This window comes from Solanum lycopersicum, chromosome 5, assembly GCF_036512215.1.
Source record: "Solanum lycopersicum chromosome 5, SLM_r2.1".
Classification (NCBI taxonomy): Eukaryota; Viridiplantae; Streptophyta; class Magnoliopsida; order Solanales; family Solanaceae; genus Solanum; species Solanum lycopersicum.
In genome coordinates, this window is record NC_090804.1 from 37,914,965 (window position 1) to 37,925,015 (window position 10,051).

The 10,051-nt window shown below is 35.2% G+C and overlaps 1 long non-coding RNA gene across 1 annotated transcript; it reads right to left on the reverse strand.

Moving 5' to 3' along the window:
• Window positions 1-1,065: 1,065 nt before the first annotated feature.
• On the reverse strand, window positions 1,066-5,407 carry LOC138348577 (uncharacterized). The gene is made up of 2 exons (XR_011221314.1): window positions 4,958-5,407; window positions 1,066-1,348 (listed from the first exon to the last, which is right to left on the reverse strand). It is a non-coding gene; the product is annotated as an uncharacterized lncRNA (long non-coding RNA).
• Window positions 5,408-10,051: the final 4,644 nt, after the last annotated feature.

Here is a 10,051-nt window from a genome sequence, read left to right on the forward strand (position 1 = left end):
CATTCTAGACACATTAAGAATTATTTAACATAGCCATTTTTAGGGTTGTTACTATGGTTTCGGGATGTGACATTTCATTTAAGAGTTGTGTGTTTGTAGGGACATTTTGTATTAAAAATATTATATATTGTGTTATATTTACAGGAAATAGGATTGGACGAGGTCGAGAGTGAAGAACAACTAGAACTCAGCAGAAGGAGCCACCCACAAAGTTGACATACGAACCATAGGTCCACTCCCAGTGTAGTGTAGGTAGGCATAGAATGATCATCAGGTAATTCTGACTAAGTCTTGATCAAAGGAGGCAAGTGACGTAGCACATGTCAACCCATGGGCCATCCGACACATTCATCGATGGATTAGAGAGTTTGGAGTTCCAGTACGTGATAAAAAAGTTCTAACTGTGGAGCCATGAAAGGGACCCATGAATCGTAGGTCAACACTTTGACCATTCGTATCTGGGAGGTCAAGGTTCCAGCTCATGTATAATAATTTTATGTATTGGGCTACAGAAGGGATCTGTGCGCTGTACGTCGAGCTATAGTCCACCAGTCACCCTCGTAGTTCTAGGTCACGTCCAGAAGTTTTATTTCCTTAATTTGTTTCGTCACTAAAACGATTTATGCATTAATTCACCCCAATTAAAGTGTGGCCTAAACTGTCAAAAAGTGTGGTCTTTGGTCAAAGGCCATACACTTTGACTTTGGGCAACACTTTCATGGGTGGATCAAAAGAGGCGTAACCTTTGATCTAAGGCAACACTTTTCTAGCGTCACTATAACTGTCACGCATAAAAAATGTGGCCTATTACATAACAAATACTACACTTTTCACACGCCATTAAGCAACAGTTTCCCATCATAAAGCTACAGGTATAAAGTGTGGCTTGTCATTTAAGCCACATTTTAAAAAACTTGGCTTCCAAATTTGTGAAAGGTAACCTTTGCTTATTATATTCTAACTTTCTGGGTAAAATATCACATTTTTATATATCATTTCATCGTTATTCCAATCTCAACAAACTGTAACATATTTTGATGATAAGACTCAATAAACTGTAACATATTTTGATGATAAGAAAATCTAAATTAGCTAATAAATATTTAAAAATGATCAAATTTGTATATACCTGCAATGGACTTCACTTAGACAGGTACCAAGCATACTAATAAAACATTATGAGTGAAAAGACGCTAACAATCAACTTGACAAATTGAAGTGAAAGTATTCATATTGTAACATTAAAGATAAACATCCTAATTATCTAAATTCTTTGGCATGCACATCTATTGATCAAATTTACATTCTTCCACCATTTTCAATTACATCACCATTCACCCGTATTCTCCTACACAAAAAAAAGAAACTAATTTAATAATTAGATAGAAATCAATCAATTTTAACTCGTAAAAGTGTGGTAAAACAATGCTTCTATCTCGTAAAAATTAACTCATCTCAAAGTAAATGATGATAACCAATAGGCAGAATGAAAAAATCCATAAAGTAGTAGCGTAATGACTACAAAAACTTTGATTTATTTGTTCTTCAGAAATTGTGTACCAAATATATACTCTCTTATTAGGAAACCTAAGATGAACCTTCTCATTTTCTTTAAATCCTAGATAACCCTTTTTCGGTTAACTTTCTAAATTTATGAGTAGGTTTTTTAAGTTTATCTTTTTGTGTTATATATGCATGATTTTACTTAATGTTAGTCAGGAGATCCATTTCAATGTAAAGAAACATTGTACTTGAAACTGACCGGGAGTTTTACGATATTTACACATCTTGCACTCACTTTTTGTTGAAAGACTGAATATCAGACTCAACGTAGCAATCTTTAAAATGAATTTCAATAGTTGTTCACTTTATTTGTAACCCCTGAACCTAGCTTATTTATTGATTTTTTTTCTTTTCTGCTACTACGCTTAAATCATACTCCATCCCATTTTATGTGGCAACATTTGACCTGGCACGGTGTTTAAGAAATAACGAAGACTTTGAAATGTTTACCGAATTGACCTCCAAAACAAGACTTATTTTTTTCTCTCCTCATAAATGTATTAGAAAATTAAGTGGGACCAATAAGGGTAAAAGGGAAATTATACCTTTAAATACATACCATACAAGGAAATGTAACATTATTTTTGGGTCTGACCAAAAAGGAAATGGTGCCACATAAAATGGGACGAAGGGAGTACTTTACTTGTAGAACAACAAACACTTAAACTTATTCCTCTCTTCCTACACATAGTTTTCCTCTCTTCTCTTCCTAAACATGATCTTGGGAAGTTGTTCATTCAGGAAAGATTGTATCAGATAGGACAAAGTTTCCATATAATAACAAGCTCCAGTCGCGCAAATTCAGACAAGGAAAATTCTGGTGAGTTTTGAGATTTTACCTATATGTGATTTACATTTTAGGTTGACTTGCATATGCACAACCCAATTCAACATAAAACCAAATTGGAATTATTCTATTTAGAGACTAAAGACTAGATAAGAGACAAAAGAGTAGCCTTCCTCACCATCCTATGCATAGATTTAAAGACACAAACATCCACTTTGATTGTATTGAAAGGCATAAATATCTTAAGTATTTGTTATGATCCTATAGAACAAAACATTTATGCCACATCACATTCTCCTTTTAGAATTTTGTAAAATTAAACATACCACTAGTTAATATAACAACAACAACATACCCAATATAAGAGAGTGTAAGCAAACCTTACTCCTATCTCAATTTAGCTAATTAAAAAAAATGCATGTATGAACAAGAACATATGTTATACCTGAATACCATTAGGTGAACAACAAGCACCGAGAACTCAGACTTGAAACTCAGTCTCTTTAATGATTTCAGGCTTGAAAAATAGAGCATATGACTAAACCAAAAGCTGATATATCTGTAGGTTAATCATCTTACACCTACTTCTTTTACTTATGCCGATAGATGCTTATATATTATGATAGTCAAATCTATGTTCTGGCAGATCAACCATTTGGGTCATCAATTTTTGCTTCAGTAAGTCTTCTGTTCACAAACTATTATATCACTGGAGAAATTATATGTTTTTCCTAAGGTTCACATTGTATATCCTCTCTGACTTTCACTTGACTTGGCATTTGAATGAATTTTCTAGGTGAGTTTATTTTGAATTAACCTCTGAGGAAAGTGTGAGAGATTAGATTGCTAGGAGTCTAAAAAACATGTTGCCTTTATGCACCTGCACCTTCTGTCACTTTGTATCTTCATAATCTAAGATACTCGGTGTGTACTACAAAAAAAATTTCACTATTGGAAGACTCAACATATCATCACCTTTACCTTATCAATACCTATATTTATGGCAAACAGTTCTACGGTATTTGTACACTTTAAAGGTCTACCAATAAAATCACAAGTAACCAACCATGATAACATTCAGACAAGTCACTCAAGCCACTCTCATTAGATTAGTGAATAAAAAAAAATCTTTCAACAATATGTAGTCTAATTACAAGAGTCAACAGGGAAAAAAAGATAAGAGAAGCTTGATAAGAGCAACCTGAAGACAATGACATCATTAAGGGAGACCTTGTATTTCTATATCAAGCACCTCTACAACAACAAAGCCACTTACATCATAATAAATAATTGATACTTTATCTTTGAATATAACAAGCACTTCTATGAACATCAAATATAGGAAAACAGTAGTTACGAGTCAAGCATCTCATGAAACCGTCATAACGAGAATTATATGTACATGACATTGAAAATCCACCAATAAGAACAATACTGCCATAACAATCATAGACATGAAAAAAAATATATTTTGTAGCAGTTCTGCAAATTCTAATTTCCTGGTCTCCTATTAAAATGTCTCCATCACCAAAAGAACAAATGCAAATATTGTGTAACAAAATTTAGCTATAACGTACACACACTTCATCACAAAGATAATTGGTAGCATGCCTCATTTGGAACTTCGGTTCTAACTCCAATAATTAGAGAAAAAGACACATACATATGGATGCATTTGCTAATTATAATAAAAACAACGTATAAAAGATTAGCCTTTACATGTACAAGCACAAAAACATAAGAAGGTTGCAAAGAATACTTCTCTAGAACTAATTGCAGTTGCAAAAGTAGAAATAAGAGTTCTTAGTTTTTAAGCAAGGTCATTTGAATTGTGAAAAAAAATTCTCCATTAATGAAGACTAACAGTGCAAATCAGATTTCAGAATTTTCTTGGATGATTACTTCAGAACTCAAATGAAGATCCTTAGCTTATAATTGACAACCTCATACTTTAAAAAGTATTGGAAAAGATTGATGTATTTATGTTTGTAACAAAGCTCAATGCAGTCCATTCAAGTTCCAATGTTGAGGAATTACATTCACCTTCCGTAATAGAGAAGCAAGAATGTGATCAACTCACTTATGTTCCTTGAAGTCAATGGACTCTTTGCTGGGCTTAGTTTAAAATGTTTTACTATCACTTTCAGAATCAAATGCAAACGAAATTTATTCAATAACATCAACATAATAAAATGATAGTAAATATGAAAGAAACTGGTATTAAAAGCTGCAAGACTAATTGTTGATTTACAGATTCTTCCTAAGATTTTGTGTGAATAGAGGGATACAAGCAGTCAAACTTAGAACAATTTTTTAGCACATATTCATGCATTTATACACATAGCACAGGTCAACTTCTCAAAAAGACATATACATACACTCAGGTCTAAACTCTCGTGTTTCAAAATAGAGATTATTGAACAATTCATATATAAATCTGAAAAATGTGTTAAACTTTTGGTAGAAATTTGACTGAATGTTCAAATTCTCCAAGTAAAGAACATAGAGAATAATTACTATCACAAACAAATACACTATCATTGAAGGGTGTAACAGTGCAGAAATTTCAGATATTTCTAAAACTTATAAAAACGACTGAAACCCTACCTGAGATGAAGTTTCTGAAATGAGATAAATATTACTGTTCTTCATCCTCTAAAGTAAAATCGTTATGGACCACCGAACCCTTGACTCTTGGCCTCCCCAACTAACCTATGCACCACCTCTTCCTATAGCATCCAGGAGAAACCTTATTTTCTCTCCATTTCCAGAAAAAAGAAAACAACAATTTCTACACATGTTCTTCTACAAACAATAAGTGTTGTCTTTAATTGGTGAGGTTATTATTGTGGCAGATATGGAATTCCTCGATTGAGGAAGTTACAAGCAAACATTGATAAAGTTACAACGGAGAATTTTTGTGGTGGTAATTAGAAGGAGAGAAAGTATGGTTTTACAACGGAGAATTATTTTTTGCCAATTATAAATTTGAGGGAGTCTTAAATATATTTGAGGGCGGAGGGGTGTAAATACATTATTTTGGTGATTTTTATTGGAAAATTATAAGGCCATACTTGTAAATGTTGTTATAATAATTATAAAAATATCACACTTTATATGCGTAGTCATATATGTACATATGCATTGCTAATTATTTAACACTTCGATAGTCCATAATCTAATATAGAGCCTCACATGTTGAACTAAGGTTAGTAACACCATTTTAAAGCCTAAAATAATGTATATAAACAATTTAGGAAGTTTTAGAGTCAAAACGTCAAGGAACGTCCATGATGTCAAAAGACTAGTGAAATAGGTGTCAGTATGCCTTGGCATGTTTCATGGGGTTTTAGAAGTCGAAATTTAATGAAATTTGGTATAAAGGTGTTAAACATATATTAAGAGTGTTAGGGTCGAAAGGTCTGGGTAAGATTCCCCAAGGACCACCTTAGGGGACCTTAAGGAGGACCCTTCCAAATTGACCAAAAGCTGTCAAATGACAGTGCCAACCTATGAGCCAAACGACAGATCGTTGTCTAGGAGATGAGGCATCGATGGCCTCCGATGGTGGAGCCTTATTAGTTTTTCAAAGGCCCAAAAATATGCTCTGTGTCGCAAACGAAGAACGTGTAATACTATGGGTGAAGGTGGGCGTCGACTGATCTACGGACCATAGGTCGAGGTCTCGTAAGTCAAGTGTGTTATGGGCTGTCCAATTTTAATGAAGTCATTTAATTAGTTAGGGGTTTACTTAGAGGTTAAGGGGTTTTTATTTTAGTTAGGTAAGAGACTATAAAAGGCCTAACACTCATTAACACTCTTCAATTCCCAAACTCAAATCCTTTTTCTTCTCTCTACTTTCTCCCCAAAGAAGACTCTATAAAAGACCAAGATAAAAGGATTGAGGTTGCAATGTACTTTACTTTCTCTCCATCAATCTTTAAGGATTAATAATGTATGGGAACTCTTAACCTTTGGGACTCCTTCCCCAAAGGCTTCTTCCAAATTGGATTCTAAAAGTTGATGTATTGTTCTTGATTTCTTTTTATTATTATGGACTATTGGTGAATTAGGGTTGTCCTTATGTAGACCTACTTCTATGGAAGAGATCATGAATTGACCCTATTTGCCTAACCCTAGGTGATAAATTGATGTTGAATTGGTTAGTGATAATGCAATTGACTTAGCTCTTGTGTTAATTACTATTATGTGATGTTATTAAGTCTATTAATGGAACTACATCAATCAACCCAATATGCATGGCATTCCATATATCTTGTATTCATAGGAGGAACTACCTTGTACAACTAAAATAATGCTCAACACAGCATCATGGAGTCAATATGCAATTACTATCAAAAGCATTCCGAAGCATGTTCACCAACATATCTCATGAACACAAATAATAAAATCATATTAAATGCACAATAACATGAGGAACATAAATCATGAAAACTCATTTTTTTACTAAAAATGAATTACATTAAGAACATGCACAATATAAGGATATCATGGAACACAAATTCACATATCACTCCCAAAACACTATAACTCAAGAGGGACTAATTACCTCAAGATTGAATAGGAGTAGAATGAAAGAGAGGAGGATAATGGGACTTCATATCGATCTCAGCCTCCCAAGTACCACCCTCGACTAAATGATTATTATAAAAACCTTAACGAAAGCTATTTCTATTCTTCTCAATCTCTTGGCTTATCGGTCTAATATCTCTATCGAAATCTCTTCATAGGAACTCATCCACTCCCAACCATTCTAGAAGAATAATGAATACTGGATCACAACAGACTTTTAAGTACGCAAGCATGAAACACCGGATGAAAAAAGGTCAATTCATTTGACAAATTCAACTCACAGGAAACCTTCTCAATATGCTTCAAAATTTGATACGGGCCTAAATACCAAGGACTAAGCTTCCTTTTCTTGCAAAATAGCATCATACCTTTGAAATTGATATACCGTGGTTTCACGGTATAATTAATACTTTTTCCTTAAGTTTAGTGTGTTTGAAAGTCTTTTTGTGCTAATTTTTATATAAGTTTTTCTTTGTTTTGCCGGAAGTCTGTCCAAAGTTGAATGCGGAGATTTTGAGCGAAGAAATCAAGAAGAGACCACCTACGAAGCTTATGATGGTACGTCCTGCTTGTGACGGTCCATAGGTGGCAGCGTAGTGCAGCTGCTGAAGGAAGATGGGGAAGTCTGACCAAGTGTGGGGTTACGAAGCTTGTGACGGTCTGTCGTGTCTATGACGGTCCCTCCTGCAGGTTCGTCATGAAGTTCAGAGAAGTGATGCCAGTACCCAGATTCCAAGAGTTGATGTGTTTTGGAACGAAGACCTTCGACGGACCATTGTGCCTATGACGGTCCGTCATACCTGCCGTCGAGGGTGGTGAAGAGAGCAGCAGAAGAAATTGCACAAGTATGGGACAACGGAGTCCATGACAATCCGTCCTGACCACGACGATCCGTCGCGTGGTCCATCGACCCAACCGCAGTTTGGCAGATTTCCAGCAAATAGAGTCCTTGTTTAATTAGGTTTTTATTTTTTTATAAATAGTTCGAAAAACCTCATTTTTGAGGTTAGACTATTAGAAGGTTAGACTCCCGATAGTTAGACTCTTAGACGGTTAGCCTCCGGATAGTTAGACTCTTAGATTGTTAAACTCCGTATTGGTAAACATTGTATTGTGAGATTCTTGATAATCATTAGACTTTTTGTGAGATTATTGATTACTTTGAGATTCTTGCAAGTGAATATTGGTGATTAATTAGGCAAACTTTCAGATTTTACTCTTTCTCATTGAAGTAAGTACAAGAATTCTTATTTAATATATTCGAATATTGTGAGTATGACTGTGAGTAACTAAACTCCATAACTAGTGTTGTGGGAACCATAGGCAAATAGTGAGATAAAACCAAACAAAAATAACAATTCTAGAATAGTGTCTTGCATGTATTAATAATTCTTTCACTTAGAAGTATTTTTAACGGATGGCCAACGTTAGGACTCGCCTTAATGCTACTTGCCGGACCAAGAGGTAGATAATAGGAAAAGAATTATTAACATAGATTTAGTGTATAATATCTAATAGGCTAGTATTGATTGGTACGAGGTAATAACTTAGTCAAATATCGAATACGATGCTTAATATGAGGTAAGGATAAGGGTTAGGATAGCAACACACGTAGCTGGACCAAGGTGAGGAGTGAGATTTTATAGATGTCGGACCAAGGATTTAGAAATACATAACTTATCACTTTGCATGCAAGATACTAGGAAAGAATTTTTATAGTTAGAATTATCAAGTTATGAACTTATGGGGAACACGTAAACACTAGTTACTTTGATTAATTGATTAAAATCCAACATTCAAAGCTTTTAAGTGTCTCTTTCAAGTTCATTAGTTATTTTCACTCATTTAGAAATAGAAACCCCCTTTTATTGTTTTTACTTTCCAAGGAAGTCATTGACCAAACAATAGTAATAACAGGTTGAAGTTAAGTCTAGACTATTTTCCTCATGGGAACGATCCCAACCTCACTAGTTGGATTATTTACTTGACATGACCTCTTTACTTCTTATTTGAGAAGTAAGTTTGAGCGTATCAAATTTTGGCGCCACTGCCGGGGAATTTAGCTTTTAGATTAACTTGAACTTATTACTACAGTTTAGTTGATATTTTCTTGATTTTACTTTGTTTTAATGTTTTTGATTTCTTTTCAGAACTATCCTCCTTGTATGCCAAATACACGGAGAGAAAGAGAACCCTTGTTTCCCTACAATCACGAGTTAGAGCGTACACTGCACAATATGAATCGAAACTTGGAAATAAATGATGATGATATGAACCAGAACATCCCAGCTCCGGTTGATGTTCATGGTCAGATGTTACCCGATGCTCCGGGTGAACATCCACAGAGGGGACAAAATCCCGTTCCACGCCCCCAAGCATACTACAGAGGGTATGATAACATAGCAGACTCGGATGGGCCACTTGTCTTGCCCCCTCTACCCACAGGCCACACCTTTATGGTAACTAGTAGTTTGATGCAAATGCTCACTGCCATAGGTTTGTTTTCTGAGATACCTTCTGAGGATCCACATGCCCATATAGCTAAGGTAAGGGCAATGTGTAAAAGTTGTGTGGGGAGGCCTGATTTGGATCTTGATGTAACAGGGCTCAGAGTGTTTCCTCTATCACCGACGGGAGAGGCTGCATTATGGTTCACTGAGCTCCCATACAACTCAATCTTCACTTGGAACCAATTAAGAGATGTTTTCTTAGCACGCTACTATCCGGTCTCCAAGAAACTAAACCACAAAGACAGAGTGAACAACTTTGTGGCACTACTAGGAGAGTCAGTTAGTAGTTCTTGGGATAGATTAACCTCATTCTTGAGAAGTGTTCTAAATCACCGTATAGATGATGAGTCACTGAAGGAATACTTCTATCGGGGACAGGATGATAACAATAAAGCGGTGTTGGACACTATAGCAGGTGGACCTTATGCGGAGTGTCCTTATGCTGAGATTGCTGAAAAATTAGAGAAAATCTCCCGGAATAACAAAGCTTGGAGTACTAGGAAGTCTAATACAGGGAGAAACACCTTCGCAGTGCAGTCCACTCACAACCCAGCCACAGATGAGATTCGGGAAGAAATGGATCAGATGAGAACCGAGC